Consider the following 19,870-nt stretch of genomic DNA (forward strand, 5'->3'; position numbering starts at 1 on the left):
GGTTCGAGCAACGAACCTGAAGATATGGCCAAAGTTTCCTCTCGGCAGGTTTAAAACAAAACCTTCTCGCTATCTTTTTCGTGATGTCCTTGAGCTTAAACTGATTTTTGTGTGCAGCCTTCATGGGAAGTCGAGTTCAAAGCTCTCTTGTCAAGCAATACCGGAATGGCTAGTCCTTAGGCCACAACAACTGAACCTGCTGATTCAACTGCTCTGGCTCGGTTACAAGAAGTCTTGTCCCTCTCAGCGTCGCAAGTCCTTAAGCATAAAGGTCTTGATTTGTTGGGTGCATGCCTAAACGATCTCGGAGCCGATGGTCAAATGAGCACCGAGGCTATCGTTCAGGCATCGTCCACCTTGGGGCGCGTTCGGGAAACCTTTAGTGTCCTCGAGAACGCTCTGAGGGATGAACAAGATCTAAAAGCGACCGTGGCCGTCCAAGACGCTCTACGGTCGAAGATCGATGCCTTAAAGGCTAAAGGAGAAGCCTTGGCCGACCTCGATCGTCAAATAGCCGAATTGGCAAAATGAAGGTCGGCTATAGCTTCTGAGCTTGCGAAGGACTTTTGATGCGTAAAATAACTAAACACACAAATTAAACCCTCTTTTGTCAAATTGTAGTAAAGATGTAAGTAGGGATCGTTCTAAACCGAGGATTAGGAGGGATTGCTAAACTCTTGAAAACTAACTCAATAATGTAAAAACAAAGTTTAAAACACTAAACTAGACTCAAAGAATGTAAAATTAAAAGTTAAAACACCAAAACAAAGCAAAGGAACCAAAACAGCAAATAAACACTCAAAACTGCCTTAGAAGCACAATCCGGGCAGTTTTGAGTACTAACACAAATTTGGACGAATATATGTTATAACTTGACTCAAAACACTTAAAAACACAAATCAAAACACTTTCTAACTAATCTAAGACTTCAAAATAAAGGGGGATTTGTTTTGGACGAAAATTGAAAACAAAACAGAAACTTTAAAACAAAACAGATTGTAAAACCTTTCGGATGAAAAGGATGGATAAAAGGCTAGTTAGGAGGTTCTTCTCCACACATGACACACTTGCAAACAAAACGATTTTCAGTTGTTCTTCCAATAAATTATGAAACTCAACACCCCAAGTTAATTAGATACGCTTAAATTAACCTTCAAGTTCTCCTTAAGTTAATGAATTGGATGGGAAAGCGCATACAACAATTCAAAGCATTCCTCAAAGGTTCCTTACGTGATGAGCACAATAAAGATACAATCAAGAATCATGAAGCACAATGAGAACTATAAGTGTTGACGAGGCATTCGTTACTATGATGAGCATGAAACTCGTGCCAAGAATTCATTCAACGCGATCGTTTTCAAGCGACCTTCACTACTTGTGATTATAAGATTGTAACTATTAGGTGAAACTCCCTCATAATCTAGCATCATATTCATGCATGAAAACTAAGCGTGCACTCTCAATCAACATACACAAATAAGTTATCAATCAAGTAGATGAACGAATTGAATCCAAAACTTATGAAATAACAACTGAATGTAATCAAATCATATTGCAAGCATGTACATGGTTTCGAATCACCCCCCAACTAAGGGGGTTTAGTTCCTCGTACTCACAACACAAAGTTTATTGAATTGAAACATTGAAAACATAAGAAAGATTACACCTAAAAGTTCCAGCAATCTGCAATAGACTAGCAAGCACATTCAAGAGCACTCCTTCTTCCTTCTTGCTGCGGCACAAGGTATGGAGATGGTTTGGATGGGTTTTGGATGATGGAGAATGGTGGGAAGGTGTCTAGGATGGGTGTATGGCACGCTAGGAAGGTTTGGGGTCAGAAAATATGGATTTGGGTGAAGGTTGGGCACGGCAAAGGTAGGGGAAAGGTTTCTGGCGTGAATGGATGTGAATGGGTGTGTGTAGAATGTTTTGTGGCTGCAACCAGGAGGTTTATTTAAAGGAAAACAGAAATTAAAACCCTAGGTTGATTAGGAAATCAGAAATTAAGTCTAAGGATTCTAGAATTAGGAAATAAAATCAGAAACTTAAAGGAAATAGGCAAGGATATGCGGCAATTACTTAAAACACAAAAGGAATGTGTTTTAAGTCAGATTTTGGGAAAGAAACCCTCCCCCTTGCACGGCAAGGAAGAGGAAAGGATGAGGGAGGTGCGGCTAATGTTTTAAGAAAGGAAACATGTCCTAAAACTAAAGGGAAATAGGTCTACTTGTGCGGCAAGGGTTTGGGAAAGGTCTAAGTGACCTAAAACTGATGGGAAAGAGGATCCCTTGCACGGCAAGGAAGGGGGATTAAGGGAAAGGTGCGGCAAAGGTCCTAGAGTGGTTTAGGGCCTTTGTTTGGTGTCCCAAAGTGCTTAAAAGGTATTCAAAGTGGCTGGAAATTAAGGACATTTAGGAATAGGGAAGGTCAACCAAAATAGGAAACCTTGGCTTAACTTTCCTACTTCAAGTAGGAATCCTTGTTGGAGTAGGAATCCTTGTTCTTCTAGGAATCCTCAAATGAGTAGGAATCCTTCTTCAATTAGGAATCCTTTGTTGATTAGGAATCCTTCTTGTATTAGGAAACCAACTTTCTTCAAGACTTCAATTCATCCATTCCTTTTGCTCCAAAAGGCTCCAATTTGCTTCTTTTTGCACATTTTGGCCTTAGAACCTGAAAACACACAAAAGTGACTTTAAACACTAAAATTGCTAAGTAAACACAACTTAAATGCACGAGAACAAGCCAATTAAGTAGCATAAATATGCTCCTGTCAAATTCCCCCACACTTAGCTTTTGCTAGTCCTCGAGCAAAACAAACAAAAGAAAGGAAACAAAACGAAACAAACTAACCAAAACAAAACCTAAACCTTCCAACATTTGCCTCAGGGATTTCCAATGCACATGACATGTTAAAGATTGTTATCCCCACAGATTTGAGTTCTCTTTACTCATAAGCACATACTTAATTAAAGCCACTACTTACTAGTTCACAAGTAATCAATTAAAACAATGCTTTGAATGTAGTAACATGCCTTAGAGAATTCCCTCAATTCCTTACAAGATATACACTCTATTTCACTCAGATTTTCTAACTCCACACCCTACACTAGTCATATGTGAGAAGATTGATGTAGATATGAAAACGAATGCTCACATATATGTTTCACAAAGAACGCAGTTTCTAGAGTTAAGAAGCATGTTTATATATGATCTCATGAATGAAATGCTACTACTTAGATGCGAGAACCAGTGACACCATATGCTCATACCAAATTCAAACTCCATAAATTGAAACACATAACACTCAAGATAGAAGTTAAGGGTTGTAATGGGCTTGGGGTGTTGGTTAACAAGGAAAGGATAGGGGAAAACAAACGTTCTTCAAGCGATGGTAAGCAAAGCAATGAAATTGAGACTCAGAATTCACTTAAATTGCAGAAATTAACTTTAACACACAAAGGGGAGACTTAAACAACTCCTTAGGGCCGAATTCATTGTTTTGGACCCTCACTTCCACAAACAATACTTTGGAACTCTTTTTCTCAACTTTTCAACTCTTTTTTCATACTTTTCACACTTTTCTTTTTTTTTTCTTCTTTCAATGCCGTGCCTATGGCACACTAATTCACATGAGAACACTTCCCCCACACTTGTTTTCTGCCATACATTAATCAAAAGGAATTCAAATTGAATCATGCTTTGCTATGCTTTAAGAACAAAGGTATGGATGGTCCTAAACTAGGCTAGGTGAGGATAACGTGGGTTAACAAATAATGAAGGCTAACAAGGCTCAACGGGGTTAAACTTAAACATAAAATGATATGGGATATACGGCAATTTGGCTTTGGTGGTGGTAACTACACAACTTCATCTTGAATATGTGTTATGCAAATCAATAACATGCTTTGAATGAAATGGGCATGAGTTCTAGCATTTGGAACTAAATGATGAAACGCCTTCTAAGTCGTAACCAAGCAAAGAATAATGAGATCATGCAACGACTTTAGAAAACAATAATGCATAGATTTTAACTCTCCAAATAAATGTTTAGGCTCAAGTCTCACAAGGTTGTAGCGTTTGTTTGAGTTCCTTCCTTCAAGCATGTTACAAAAACTATTTTTTTTTCTTTTATGATTGCATGTGAATTCATAAGTTATAACCACAACCAAGCATAAACAAAGAGTAAATCAAACTTTCATCCATGTTAATCACTCTCTTTAACAGCCATGTAATTACAAACCGAATCCTCATCATTGTGTTGGAAGGTACCCTAAAACACAAACAAACACACAAAAACAACTCTTTTTGGGTTTTTAAAACAAATTTTTCAAATTTTTATGTGATTTTCGGATTTTTATGTTAACACACACTAAAACACACCAAAACTGCTTAAAAACACTTAAAAACAGCAAGGAACAAGTCTCCAAGTTAAGGGTGATAAAATCCCACGAATTTGCATCTAAAACACTTAGTTACCCCCCCACACTTAAATCAAACATTGTCCTCAATGTTTCAAGCATAAAACCACACTAAACAAAAAGAAACACACAGACAGCAAGTAAATAACAAAACTGGGCAGATTAGAAACAAGCAACAAAGTGAAGGGTTTTAGGAACGCAAATCTGGAATTGGAGTGATTCCTAGGGCTTCCTTTGTTGAATTGCATGGGTTGCCTCCCAAGTAGCGCTTTTTTTAACGTCGTGAAGCCGGACGAAGAACACAATCAGACCCCATTGGAGCCCACGGCATCTAGTGGGATTTCTTCCACAACATGCTCAACAAAGTTCTCGTAGTAGGGCTTCAATCTATGTCCATTCACCTTGAATTCTTGGCCGGTTTTCAAACTTTTTATTTGGACTGCACCATGCACAAAAACATTAATGATAACAAATGGGCCAACCCACTTAGAACGTAACTTACCGGGAAATAGACGAAGACGGGAGTTAAATAGCAACACTTTCTGCCCTATGGAGAATGTTTTGCCTCTAATCATCTTGTCATGGAACACCTTGGTCTTCTCCTTGTAAATCTGGGCATTCTCATAAGCATCATGCCTAATCTCCTCAAGCTCATTCAATTGAAGCTTCCTATGATTTCCAGCCATGTCCACGTCCATATTGAAGGTTTTGACCGACCAATGTGCCTTGTGCTCAAGCTCCACGGGGAGATGGCATGGCTTGCCATACACTAGCCGAAATGTGGACATACCTATGGGTGTCTTGTAGGCCGTTCTATATGCCCACAATGCATCCTCCAAACGCAAGCTCCAATCTTTTCTATTTGGCCCAACGGTCTTCTCCAAGATTTGTTTGATTTCTCGATTGGAAACCTCGGCTTGGCCACTCGTTTGGGGGTGATAAGGTGTGGAAACCTTATGCATCACATTATACTTCCTCAACAATGCCTCAATGGTGCGGTTGCAAAAGTGAGATCCACCATCACTTATAAGCACTCTAGGCATCCCAAATCTAGAGAAAATGTTAGATTTAACGAAATCTGCAACAACTCTAGAATCGTTAGTTCGGGTGGCTTTAGCTTCCACCCACTTCGACACATAATCAACAGCAAGTAATATGTAAGTAAAGCCAAAAGATGTAGGAAAAGGACCCATAAAATCAATACCCCACACATCAAAGATTTCAACAACAAGAATGGGGGTTTGCGGCATTTGGTCCTTTTGGCCCAAATTTCCCGTTCTTTGACATCTATCACACGTCAAGCAAAACGTCCTAGCATCTTTAAACAATGTAGGCCAATAAAAACCACATTCAAGAACCTTATGCGCTGTGCGTTGTGTGCCAAAGTGTCCACCACATGCATATGAATGGCAAAAACTCAAAATGGAATGAAATTCAGATTCAATCACACAACGACGCACAATCTGATCCGAACAGATTTTCCACAAATATGGGTCACCCCACACATAAAACCGTGCCTCCTTTCTAAGTTTATCATGTTGGGCCTTGCTTAGGGTGTTAGGAACTTGCTTAGACACCAAGAAATTGACCAAATCGGCATACCAAGGGGTACTTACCTTAATGGACAGAAGTTGTTCATCCGGAAACGTCTCAGAAATGGGGAGGGACTCTTCTTCACGTACCAATCTGCTTAAGTGGTCAGCCACCACGTTTTCACAACATTTCTTGTCCCTAATTTCAATATCGAACTCTTAAAGTAGGAGCATCCAACGAATGAGCCTTGGTTTAGCCTCCTTTTTGGTGAAAAGATACTTCAAGGTTGCATGGTCAGTGAAAACAATTACTTTAGTACCAATTAGATATGATCTAAATTTATCTAAAGCAAATACAACCGCCAAAAGTTCTTTTTCGGTTGTAGAATAATTCAATTGAGCATCATTTAGAGTGCGTGAAGCATAATAAATAACATGGGAATGTTTATTTTTTCTTTGACCCAAAACAGCCCCAAGTGCATAATCCGAGGCATCACACATCAATTCAAATGGAATGGACCAATCTGGAGGAGTGATGATGGGTGCCGTGGTAAGTAGCTCCTTGAGATGCTTGAATGCCTTCTCACATGCCTCGTTGAACTCAAAAGACACATCCTTTTGGAGGAGGCGGCATAGGGGTTGTGCAATCTTGGAAAAGTCTTTGATAAATCTTCTATAAAATCCTGCATGACCAAGAAACGAACGAACCTCTCTAACCGAAGTAGGAGAGGGTAAGTAACGTACAAGATCTACTTTAGACTTATCAACTTCAATTCCTTTTTCAGAAATTATATGACCCAAAACAATACCTTGTTTAACCATAAAGTGACACTTTTCCCAATTCAACACAAGGTTTGTTTCAACACAACGTTTCAAGATTAAAGTGAGATTATCCAAGCATTTGTCAAATGAATCACCAAACACACTAAAATCATCCATGAATATCTCAATAATCTTTTCAACATAATAAGAAAATATGCTTACCATACACCATTGAAACATGGCAGGAGCATTGCACAAGCCACATGGCATGCGTCGATATGCAAACGTTCCAAAGGGACAAGTAAAAGTGGTATTTTCTTGATCATCCGGGGCAATGACAATTTGGTTATAACCTGAATATCCATCAAGAAAACAATAAAAGGAATGACCTGCTAACCTTTCCAACATTTGGTCTAGAAACGGCAAAGGGAAGTGATCCTTCCTTGTGGTGGCGTTTATCTTCCTATAATCAATGCACACACGCCAACCGGTTTGAATCCTCATGGGTACAAGCTCATTCTCGGCATTTTCCACAACTGTCACTCCGGATTTCTTAGGCACACATTGGATAGGTGAAACCCAACGACTATCGGATATGGGATAGATCACCCCACAATCTAGAAGTTTAATTATCTCATTTTTCACAACTTCCATCATTGGAGGGTTAAGACGGCATTGAGCCTCTCTAGTTGGTTTGGCCCCCTCCTCAAGAAATATGTGATGCATACAAGTCGTAGGGCTTATACCTTTGATATCGGCCAATGTCCAACCTAGGGCAGATTTGAACTCCTTCAAAACTTGAAGCAATTTCTCCTCCTCTTATGCCGTGAGGGAGGAGGAAATGATGGCAGGTAGTGTTTCATTTTCTCCCAAGAAAATGTACTTCAAATGGCTTGGCAAAGGCTTGAGTTCAAGGATAGGTGCCTGAATTATGGATGGAAGCAATTTGTTAGTCGAAATGGGAATGGACTCACGGTTAGTATACTTACCATCAAGCTTAGGTGAGGACTCAAGGGCAGCCACAACTTCAATTAGTTCCTCACTAGGGGGCACGGCAAGAATGTTGTCATTCATGCCGTGGGTTTGCATGAAATCTGCCCCTTTGTTTTTGCCTTCCACGCCTTGTGTAATGACTTTTTCAAGCACATCCTCGTTCAAATCTTGAAGATATCCCTGCGCCAAAGAGTCAACAATATCAATAGAGAAACATGAATGATCTTCACAAGGATATTTAATAGAATCAGAAAGATTGAAGTTAACAACTTCCCCATCAAATTCCATGGACAAAGTTCCATGAAACACATCAATTTTAGTCCGGGCCGTCTTTATGAATGGCCTTCCAAGTAGAATGGGCAGCGAGGGTGCATGATCCGATTCATCCATCTCAAGAACATAGAAATCCACCGGAAAGATCAAATGGTTAACCTGCACCAAAACGTCTTCCAAAACTCCCTTTGGATAGGCATTAGATCTATCGGCCAATTGTATGATAACACCATCATTTTTCAATACTCCTAGGTTCATAGATGCATAAATGGAATATGGCATAACATTTATAGAAGCACCTAAGTCAAGCATGGCAGATTCAAATCTAGTGTTACCAATGACACAAGGAATGGTAAAACTACCCGGATCTTTGCATTTGGGAGGTAATTTGCGTTGCAAGATAGCGGACACATTCTCACCTACCGTTACCACTTCTTTGGTCGAAATCCTCTTCCTAGTGGTGCACAATTCTTTCAAGAACTTAGCATACCTCGGGACTTGCTTGATTGCATCTAACAAAGGTATGTTAACTTGAGCTTTCCTAAAAGTTTCAAGGATATCCTTTTCTGCCTCTTCTTTCTTCGTTTGCATGAACCTACTCGGAAAAGGCACATTTGAAGGGAAAACATTAGTATGAACTGAATGGGACACATTCTTACCCTTATTGGCCGAATTGGACAAATTGGGGGCCTTAGGGACTTGCGGCAAAGGTGGAACCTCCTTTGCCGTGGGCATGCTTGATTCCTCCTCTTCAATTTGCACATTTACATCACTTTTGGGACCTGTTTGTGATGGTGTAGAACCTGCCCCAATCTCTTTTCCACTTCTCAAAAGTATTGCCTTTGCACTTTCGAAACCTCCCTTCGGATTTGGAATGGTGGAACTAGGGAGTTGTCCGGGATCTCGAAACTTACCTATAAACTCGGCAATCTGCCCAATTTGTTTCTCAAGTTGATCCACCCTTTTGTCTTGGTTTTGCATAGCTTTAGCTTGATCTTCCTACCCATTAGACAACTTAGTTAGTATCTTAAGAAGTGCATCATTGTCAAGAGACATACCTGAGGCACTTGGGCCGGATTGGGCTTGATTTTGGGGTGGGCCGTAAGTTTTGGGAAAGAACCCCGGGGGTTGTTGCCTAAAGCCTCCTTGGTTTTGAGGTTGTTGGGGCTCCCTCCACTTGAAATTTGGGTGGTCTCTCCAACCGGGATTGTATGTATTTGAATAAGGATCATTCCTTGGTTGGTTTTAACCTTGAAACCCAATTGCATTGGCGCTTTCCCATCCACCATTTTCAATCAACTGTGGACACTTTTCAGAGACATGTCCTTGGATGGAACATACGCCACATACAATTGGTCCTTGCATCTTCATGCCTTCGGCCATCTGAGACACAATAGAAGTAAGATTAGCCAATTGTGAATGAATGTCAGGAGTCGAACTTACCCCATGGACTTGATGCCGTGGGGGTCCCCTTTGGCCTACTCCTTCGTATTGTTGAGCGTTCAACGCTCGATTAGAGATCAAGATCTTGGCAGCCATGGGTGTTTTGTCCACCAATGCTCCCCCCGCTGAAGCATCAAGCATTTGACGTTCTAGAGGTAGGAGACCCTCGTAGAAGTATTGCAAAAGCAACTCCTCCTTCATCTGATGCTGTGGACAAGAAGCAACAAGTGATTTAAATCATTCATAATATGTAGGAAAAGACTCACCTTCTTCTTGCTGGATGCCGCTTATCTTTTTGTGTAGGAGGATGATGCGAGAAGTTGGAAAGAACTTCTCCAAGAACGCTTTCTTCATACTCTCCCAAGATGTGACAGTGCCAGGAGCTAACTCGTATAACCAATCCTTGGCTTTATCCATCAAAGAGAATGGAAAAGCCTTCATCTTCAAAATACTTCCGTCAACATTGACGGGAGTCATACTAAAGCAAACTACTTCAAATTCTTTCAAATGTTTGTTAGGATCTTCCATGGACAAGCCATGGTATTTAGGAATATGATGAAGCAAACTTGACTTTAATTCAAACTCTTCCATCTTACCTTGGGCAGCCGTGGGGTATTGGATGCACAAGGGTGCGGCATTATCCAATCCCGAGGCCGAGAGCTCTTTGAGTGTACGGTTGTCCACCGCCATGCCTTGATCCTTTTCACCCACTTGTACTGTGGGCTCCTCCTCCTCTTCTAGGACTTCTTCTTCAAGGTCAGGTTCAGGAATTGGCTCTTGTTGATTTCTAGTTCTTCTCAAATTCCTCTCAAAGTCGTCGTCAAAGTCCAAGATGTTCGCATGAACCTTTTGAGAACTTCTAGTCATAAACTAGTACCTAAGAAACAATAGACAAAATAGGTCAGAAACTAAAATAAAATCTGAAGCAAAGTAAAATAAAAGAAACAAAAACAATCCTAGGGATTAGCAAAATTGCTAATCCCCGGCAACGGCGCCAAAAATTTGATGCGTAAAATAACTAAACACACAAATTAAACCCTCTTTTGTCAAATTGTAGTAAAGATGTAAGTAGGGATCGTTCTAAACCGGGGATTAGGAGGGATTGCTAAACTCTTGAAAACTAACTCAATAATGTAAAAACAAAGTTTAAAACACTAAACTAGACTCAAAGAATGTAAAATTAAAAGTTAAAACACCAAAACAAAGCAAAGGAACCAAAACAACAAATAAACACTCAAAACTGCCTTAGAAGCACAATCTGGGCAGTTTTGAGTACTAACACAAATTTGGACGAATATATGTTATAACTTGACTCAAAACACTTAAAAACACAAATCAAAACACTTTCTAACTAATCTAAGACTTCAAAATAAAGGGGGATTTGTTTTGGACGAAAATTGAAAACAAAACAGAAACTTTAAAACAAAACAGATTGTAAAACCTTTCGGATGAAAAGGATGGATAAAAGGCTAGTTAGGAGGTTCTTCTCCACACATGACACACTTGCAAACAAAATGATTTTCAGTTATTCTTCCAATAAATTATGAAACTCAACACCCCAAGTTAATTAGATACGCTTAAATTAACCTTCAAGTTCTCCTTAAGTTAATGAATTGGATGGGAAAACGCATACAACAATTCAAAGCATTCCTCAAAGGTTCCTTACGTGATGAGCACAATAAAGATACAATCAAGAATCATGAAGCACAATGAGAACTATAAGTGTTGACGAGGCATTCGTTACTATGATGAGCATGAAACTCGTGCCAAGAATTCATTCAACGCGATCGTTTTCAAGCGACCTTCACTACTTGTGATTATAAGATTGTAACTATTAGGTGAAACTCCCTCATAATCTAGCATCATATTCATGCATGAAAACTAAGCGTGCACTCTCAATCAACATACACAAATAAGTTATCAATCAAGTAGATGAACGAATTGAATCCACAACTTATGAAATAACAACTGAATGTAATCAAATCATATTGCAAGCATGTACATGGTTTCGAATCACCCCCCAACTAAGGGGGTTTAGTTCCTCATACTCACAACACAAAGTTTATTGAATTGAAACATTGAAAACATAAGAAAGATTACACCTAAAAGTTCCAGCAATCTGCAATAGACTAGCAAGCACATTCAAGAGCACTCCTTCTTCCTTCTTGCTGCGGCACAAGGTATGGAGATGGTTTGGATGGGTTTTGGATGATGGAGAATGGTGGGAAGGTGTCTAGGATGGGTGTATGGCACGCTAGGAAGGTTTGGGGTCAGAAAATATGGATTTGGGTGAAGGTTGGGCACGGCAAAGGTAGGGGAAAGGTTTCTGGCGTGAATGGATGTGAATGGGTGTGTGTAGAATGTTTTGTGGCTGCAACCAGGAGGTTTATTTAAAGGAAAACAGAAATTAAAACCCTAGGTTGATTAGGAAATCAGAAATTAAGTCTAAGGATTCTAGAATTAGGAAATAAAATCAGAAACTTAAAGGAAATAGGCAAGGATATGCGGCAATTACTTAAAACACAAAAGGAATGTGTTTTAAGTCAGATTTTGGGAAAGAAACCCTCCCCCTTGCACGGCAAGGAAGAGGAAAGGATGAGGGAGGTGCGGCTAATGTTTTAAGAAAGGAAACATGTCCTAAAACTAAAGGGAAATAGGTCTACTTGTGCGGCAAGGGTTTGGGAAAGGTCTAAGTGACCTAAAACTGATGGGAAAGAGGATCCCTTGCACGGCAAGGAAGGGGGATTAAGGGAAAGGTGCGGCAAAGGTCCTAGAGTGGTTTAGGGCCTTTGTTTGGTGTCCCAAAGCGCTTGAAAGGTATTCAAAGTGGCTGGAAATTAAGGACATTTAGGAATAGGGAAGGTCAACCAAAATAGGAAACCTTGGCTTAACTTTCCTACTTCAAGTAGGAATCCTTGTTGGAGTAGGAATCCTTGGTCTTCTAGGAATCCTCAAATGAGTAGGAATCCGTCTTCAATTAGGAATCCTTTGTTGATTAGGAATCCTTCTTGGATTAGGAAACCAACTTTCTTCAAGACTTCAATTCATCCATTCCTTTTGCTCCAAAAGGCTCCAATTTGCTTCTTTTTGCACACTTCGGCCTTAGAACCTGAAAACACACAAAAGTGACTTTAAACACCAAAATAGCTAAGTAAACACAACTTAAATGCACGAGAACAAGCCAATTAAGTAGCATAAATATGCTCCTATCAACTTTGAGTCGGGCGGCAAAGATTGTTTAACCGAGTATGCGGTGAGCGTGAAACGAATCGAGCAGTTGAAGATGGACAAGAAGAACCGGCAGGCTGAGGTCATAATGGGCGAGGTGCGGTGGTTGGAGCTGAAGGCCTTTCTTGGCACTCTTCTTCCTTCTTCGCCCTGAATTTATTTAAATGTAAACTGACCGACTTGCTCAATTTGTGTATTCTCTTATCGGTCTTAATGAAATGAATTTCTACTCCCGCATTTCCCATGTGACTGAATAGTACTTCTTTAAAAACTTCCCATTGATTGGTAATCTGTGAACTAAACCGGTCCGATCTCTAAGATGATATGCACTTTTACCGAGAACCTTATGTATGACGAACGACCCTTCCCAATTTGGTGACCATTTACCGAACCTGGGATCTTTAATTCCTACGGGCAACACCGTTTGCCAAACTAACTCTCCCTCACCAAATGTTTTCTGTCGGACCTTTTGGTTATAGGCTCGCTCGGCAATCTGTTTTTGTGCCACCAGTAAGTTATAAGCATCAAGTCGCACTTCTTCTAAATCTTCTAACTCCTGTCTCATGGACTGATTATATTCGGCGCTGAACTTACTACTTTGTTCAATTATTCACAACGAATTTATGCTTAACTCAACTGGTAACATTGCATCGTGTCCGTAGGTTAGTGCATACAGGGTTGTCCCCGTTGCCGATCGGAGCGATGTTCGATATGCCCATAAAACCTCATTCAACTTTAAATGCCACATGCCAGGCCTTTCTTTTATTATTTTCTCGAGAATGCCGATCAACACTTTGTTACTTGCCTCGGCCTGCCCATTTGCTTGTGGATAATACGGTGTAGACTGTTCAAGCCGAATTTTCAAACTTGCAATATATTCTTTAAACCTCTCGGCTGTAAAGATTGTGCCATTGTCAGTTATGATCATTTCTGGTACGCCGATGTGTTCTTCCACAAAGTCGCAAACTTCTTTAGACGTTAGCTAGGCATACGATTTTTCTTCGACCCACTTAGTGAAGTAGTCGGTTGCTACCAGTATCCATGCATGCTTGGCAGCCCCGGAAGATGGTGTGATTTTACCGATTATGTCCATGGCCCATCCTCTAAACGGCCATGGTTTGGTGACCGAATGTAATGATTCGACCAGGACCCTTTGTATAGGACCATGGATCTGACACTGTATGCACCCTCGTGCGAACTTGATACAATCCTTGAGTATTCTTGGCCAAAAATAGACGTGTCGTCGAAACAACCATCACATTTTACGTCTGGACTGATAAGCTCCGCAAACCCCTTCATGGACTTCTGTGATTATTTGAGCACCCTCTTGGGGGCCGAGGCATAGTAGTAATAGACCATCTTCACCTTTTCGATATAACTCGTTTTGATATATGACATAGTTTGTGGCGTGAACTTTTATCTTGAGACTGTGTTTGCCATTGGGATTGTCAAGATACTGCATAATAGGCTTTCTCCAATCATCTGGTATTGCTTCGATAGTGCAAACATCTATATGATCTTGTCGGTCTAACAATGAAGGTAAGGACATGACTCTTGTGCATATCACGTTGTCACGTCAGAGGACTTGCTGGTTAACCAAGGCCGGGTATAACTGTCGTCTGTGTCGGTATTATGAATTCAGGAAATATATTCAAATGTAATACCATCGAAGGATTCGGCCAAATAGCTGGCGACCATGTGATAGGGTGCTAGAGTACAACTCATGCATCGAAAATAACCATTAAGTTGGTTAATCACAAGTTTAGAGTCGCTGAGGATAAAGGAACGGGTCGCCCTCAAGTCATGAAGGATTCCAATGCCGATGATAAGGGCTTCGTATTCGGCCTGGTTATTTGTGCATTCGAAATCCAGCTTAAGCAAAAAATACCAACGATCATGGTTTGGAGATTGAATGACAATTCCAACACCAGCCGAGGATGAAGTACGTGAGCCATCAAAGTACATCATCCAGTAGTTATCACGCGTTTCAACCATGTCGATTTCAACGTCGTTGCCCCTAAAACCATATGAGGAAGGGTGGTGAGCAAGGAAATCAACCAGTGCCTGGCCTTTGACAGCTTTCTAGGGCACGTATTGCAAGCTAAACTCGAACAACGCCATTGTCCACTTCCCAATTCGGCCTTTGACGATTGGTTGGGTGAGCATATAGCGGATGATGTCGGTCTGGGCAATGACTTGGTGATCGATGGGAGCATGTAATGCCTAAGCTTAGAGGCGACGAAAAATACGGCTAGGCAGAGCTTCTCGACGGTGGAATAATTGATCTCTAGTTGATTGAGATTTTGACTTAGATAAAAAATAGCCTGCTCTCGTACAGCGTCGTTGTCTTGCGCAAGGAGGCAGCCGATGGATTCTTCAGCCGCCGAGATATATAGCTTGAGAGGCTTACCGCGCCGGGATGGGACAACGACATGTGGTGTTGTGAGGGAGACTTTGATTTGCATAAACGCCGCCTGATGCTCGTCTTTCCACTCAAATTTATCTGAGTCCTTGAGTTTCAAAAGTGTGGAGAACGCTTTCATTTTACCCGCCGAGTTAGCTATAAATCGGCGGAGAAACTTTATCTTACCAAGTAAAGACTGTAGTTGTTTCTTCGTCTTCAGGGGTGGAGCATTGATGATTGCGCGTGCTTTATTTTCATCCACTTCAATCCCACGGTGATGCACGAGGAAGCCGAGAAAATTACCGGCCGACACACCGAAGGCACATTTGGCAGGATTCATTTTGAGGTTGTGTTGACCCATACAGAGGAAAGCCTGTCGGAGATCATCTAGATGTGCCTGCCGGTGTTTAGATTTGATTACAACATCGTCAATGTAGACTTCGATGATGGTTCCAATTAAATCGTGAAATATGGTGTTCATTGCTCGTTGGTACGTGGCACTGGCATTCTTGAGGCCGAATGGCATGACATCCCATTCGTATGTACTGAGTACCCCCGGGCAGCGAAAAGCAGTCTTCTGCACATCAGCTTCGGCAATGAAAATTTGGTTGTACCCGGCATGTCCATCCATAAAAGATAAGATTGCATGATTCGCCACAGCGTCGATTAACAAATCTGAAATCAACATTGTATACTCATCTTTAGGAGTTGCCAGATTCAGATTTCTAAAGTCGATGCGAATGCGCAATGCACCACTTTTCTTTAAAACAAGAACGATATTAGCCAACCATTCAACATATCGAGCTGTCTGAATGAACCCTGCTTTCAAGAGACGAACTAGTTCATCCTTGATGCTGAGGTGCACTTCGGTCGAGAATCGTCGAGGTGGTTGACGGAAGGGTTCACACCCAGGTTTAATACGTAACTCGTGCTCGATAAAAGTGCGATTTAAGCCAGGCATCTCGTGGTAGCTGCAAGCAAAACAATCTTTGAACTCCTCAAACAGGGCACGAAGTTTGGTTTTCATAGGTCGGGGAAGCAAAGCACTAATAAATAAAGGTCGTGGGTCATCGGCCATCCCAACATTAATTTCTTCCAATGGGTCATTGACTTGGGGCCGATTGTCTTCGAGCTTAGCCGGGGCAGCTTGAATTTTATCAAGAGATAACACAGGACCATTACCTCATTCGGCGATGAACTCTACGAGGTTAACACCTGAATTTGGGTGCTTAGATATAGTATACCAATGAGCCAGCAGTTGTTCCATAGTAGATGATACCGTGGCCCGATGTTTTTCCCGATCGGTGTTAAACATCGGGGTCGGGGATGAAATTAGCTAACCTGAGTCTCGTCGAATCCTGGTGGATAGTTTCGGTGCCAACCTCGATATCTTTCTGAACAGAAATCTAAGTCAGCCGTCCTTCATCATTGAAACCTTGTAGGGTGATGTAGCCAACGTGGTCATCATAATACCGTGCTTGGATCATGTTAACTTCGAAGGGCTGACTATCGGCCGAGTGAATAATGACCGATTTACCGTCCCAAAAAACGAGCACCTGATATAATGATGAAGGAATATAGCTGGTTTGATGAATCTAGTCTCGACCGAGCAGTGCATTATACTCGATCTTGGAGTTGACGATGAAAAAGGCTGTCATGTGATTACGGCCGGCAATGTTTACCGCTAAAGGAAGCAACCCTTTGGTTTGGGATTTGTCTCCTACAAAACTACTCATTGTGATCCCAGAGGGAATAAGTTCGTCATTGGAGCGACGTAATGCCTTCATGACGTTTACAGGCATGATATTGACAGTGGCTCCACAGTCGACAAAAACTTTGGAGACTGGATACCCTTTGATATGGGCCATTACATACAATGGCTTTAAATGATGAAGTTTGGCCGATGATGATTGAGGAAACAATTTGGCCAAAGCTGCCTTGAGGTTGTCATCTTTTGTTATTGACTCGACTTCAACAACAGTTACAAAATCAATGTGACCGGCTTTCTCGGCAACTACGTCGCCATCGAGGAAATTCAGTTGAGATGTGCTCGACTGAAAATTAGCGGGCAAAACATGGACCATACTGGTTTCAATGTTATCCAGGACCGACGGGCCCATCGGGTTACGATCATCCTCTTCAGCCTCTTCTCTTTCCTGGTCACCGACTGCGGCATCTGCTTCCGTCAGAGTTGTACTAAGAGACTCCTCTGCTCCTTCTTCAATGGTTTGTTCCTGCGGTGTCTCTTCGGAAGCCTGTTTGTTCTGTGTAGGTGCCTCAGGTGCGTATGAAATCGGAATTGTGCCTGGGATTGGTGATAGGATACGAGCTTGCTCTTGGTACATTATACGGGCATCCCTGGTGTCAAGATAGGCATCCAATCGTGCGACTCGTGTATTTCATCGACCGTAAGGCCGAAGAGAGAAACGGCCAAAAAAACTTCGAAGTGGTATTGTAAATACTGAAGGTCCTCCAATGAGAAAGGAAGGTCAGCCGCATCGATATCAGTGTATGGGTCGACTTCAAAGCCAAGGACTCGAGCTTCTCGTATATGCTGGAACCCAGCCTTCAATCCTGGGTCTGAGGTCTTCTGAATAATTCGCTCGGCATCCGGGCAAGTTAGTACGAGATCGATTGTATCTTGACATGCTTTCGGCAAACCATATAGATTGTTGGTAAAATGCTTTTTATGAAACTCTCGCATATATTCCAAGGCCTCCCCGAGGAATGGTGGATGTAAATTTAGTCGAATTTTGATCAAAGGTTCTTGTGGGGTTGGCGGGGACAATTGGCTTTCAGCTTCTTACCTGAAATGCTCGAAGCGTGCCTTTATTTCCCCGGGTCGAAGAAAAAGTTTGATCCGTTTATTAGCCTCCTCAAATGTGGTTTCAACATCTCGATTGACCAGCCGTTTCCCTTGAACCAGCTTTGTCATAATAGTTGGGGATGGTCGTTCATCATCATTGGCAACTGTTTCCTTCGGCCGCCATTTAGGGACCGAAGTTTCTTGGGCTGCTCGTTGGCGGGCCATGCAGTCTATTATTTGGTATCGATATTTCTTGGATTTGGACAGTGCAATGTAGATGCCTTTCGAATAGTGATATATATACCAATGCTGATCTCGAGGTTCGGGAGGTTTCAAAGTTTTTTGGCTCTGCGTTGATTCTGAGCTGCTAGAATTGCGTATGTAATAATCTTCGTCATAAAACGGAGCATCAAAATCAAGGCGCCGTCTGACTGAAGGTGTTTCTTCCACCCGTACTTTAGGGCCGAGCCTATAAAAAACCCCTTGATGTTGGCCTACGTTGAGCACCTTTTGTTGTGTTGCGGCTGTAGGTTGTTCCATTATAGCCGGAGATGACTTTTCCTTCGGCTCGGTGTTGACATTTGCTTTACACTTTCTACATAAAACCGCCGACCCACTATCTTTATCAGTGCTGGAATCTGTCATAGGTTTGACAATAGAGAGTCCCGTTAGAGCTGTAGGTGGTTTGAACGAAAAACAGCATTGAAACATGGTCGAGAATTCTGATTCAGAGAGCGTTGCGTTGTAACGACCTCTGCCTTCCCTTTTCCTTTGTCCCTAGGTAGGCGAGCATGTACCAGATTTGAGTTTGCCGTTATCAATCCATCTTTGGACGTTGTCTCAAAACACGACATAATTATTTGTCATATCTTTTCTTGAATTATGGTATTTGCAATATATCTTTCCTTTAAGCTCATCGGCCTTGGGAATGTTATGCCCGGGCCAAAGTTTGATGATCTTTGCTGATAACAATTGATAAAAAATTTCATCGGCCTTTGTAATATCAAAAGTATAAACTTTTGATGTTTTCATTGTTTCTTCAGTGGCCAAGCGGGTTTTGACTTCCTTAGAGTCAATTTGAGTCAGTGCCTTGCAAACGTATGGCTTATCTATTATTATCTCAGCTGCGTCCACGCTGACGCATTCACCTTCAGTCGATGCGTAATTGGTAGTGGGATTTTTGTAGATCATCCCTCGGGATGGAGCTTTCGAGATCTTCTCTTCGCGGAGCAAATAATCATATTGCTCGACATGTTGGGCTAGTTCATACATATCCGAAAGTTTACCCCTAAGAATTTCTTTTTGTATTCTACGTCAAGACCGTTTAGAGCAAGTATGACGAATTCGACTTCGGGGAAAGGTACTCGGCACCAATTCCTGGCAGATTTAAATCTGGTAAGATAATCCATTGGTGACTCATCGGATGCTTGAGCCATCCTTGATAATGACGACACTGACATTTCCATCCCTGGCCGATAAAACTGCTCATGAAATTGCTCGACCAACTCCTCCCAGATCTGGACAGAATTCGGTGGGAGGTTGATATACCAAGCAAATACTAAACCGGTAAGCGAAAAGTTGAAAAGTCGCAGCTTGTGAAAGTCGCTATTGACATCTCCGCATTGCGCGGTGAAACGAGCCACATATTCTAACGAGGATAAGGATGATTCTTCGACAAAAAGGCTAAAATCTGGGATTTTGAAACCTCTAGGGTATTCGAACTGTTCCACATAAGCTGGATACGGATGTATAAATTTAAGGAACTTCGTCCCTTTCTTTATGGCCGAATCGATCATCCGTTGGACCTCGGTCATATCAACAGGTGTTGCTTCCACTCTATGGTCGGATTTGTCTGACCTACTATTTGATCCTCTTCATTTTTCCAAGTTAATTGGTTTAAGCCGAGCAGGGATTGACTCGGTCGGTACAATTGGTAACTGATTATTTCTTGGTGACAAGTGTTGGGCATGATCGAAAGACCTTCCGTCACTGACCTTACTAACCAGTA

The 19,870-nt window shown here is 41.6% G+C and overlaps 1 long non-coding RNA gene and 1 pseudogene across 1 annotated transcript; both read right to left on the reverse strand.

Annotated features, from left to right (window-relative positions):
- Nucleotides 1-19,870, reverse strand: part of LOC126611870 (beta-galactosidase 17-like) — a 36,415-nt pseudogene that overhangs the window by 9,577 nt on the left and 6,968 nt on the right.
- LOC126612643 (uncharacterized) lies at nt 1,498-11,790 on the reverse strand. The gene is made up of 2 exons (XR_007619207.1): nt 11,678-11,790; nt 1,498-1,818 (listed from the first exon to the last, which is right to left on the reverse strand). It is a non-coding gene; the product is annotated as an uncharacterized LOC126612643 (long non-coding RNA).

Source organism: Malus sylvestris, chromosome 17 (assembly GCF_916048215.2).
Source record: "Malus sylvestris chromosome 17, drMalSylv7.2, whole genome shotgun sequence".
Classification (NCBI taxonomy): domain Eukaryota; kingdom Viridiplantae; phylum Streptophyta; class Magnoliopsida; order Rosales; family Rosaceae; genus Malus; species Malus sylvestris.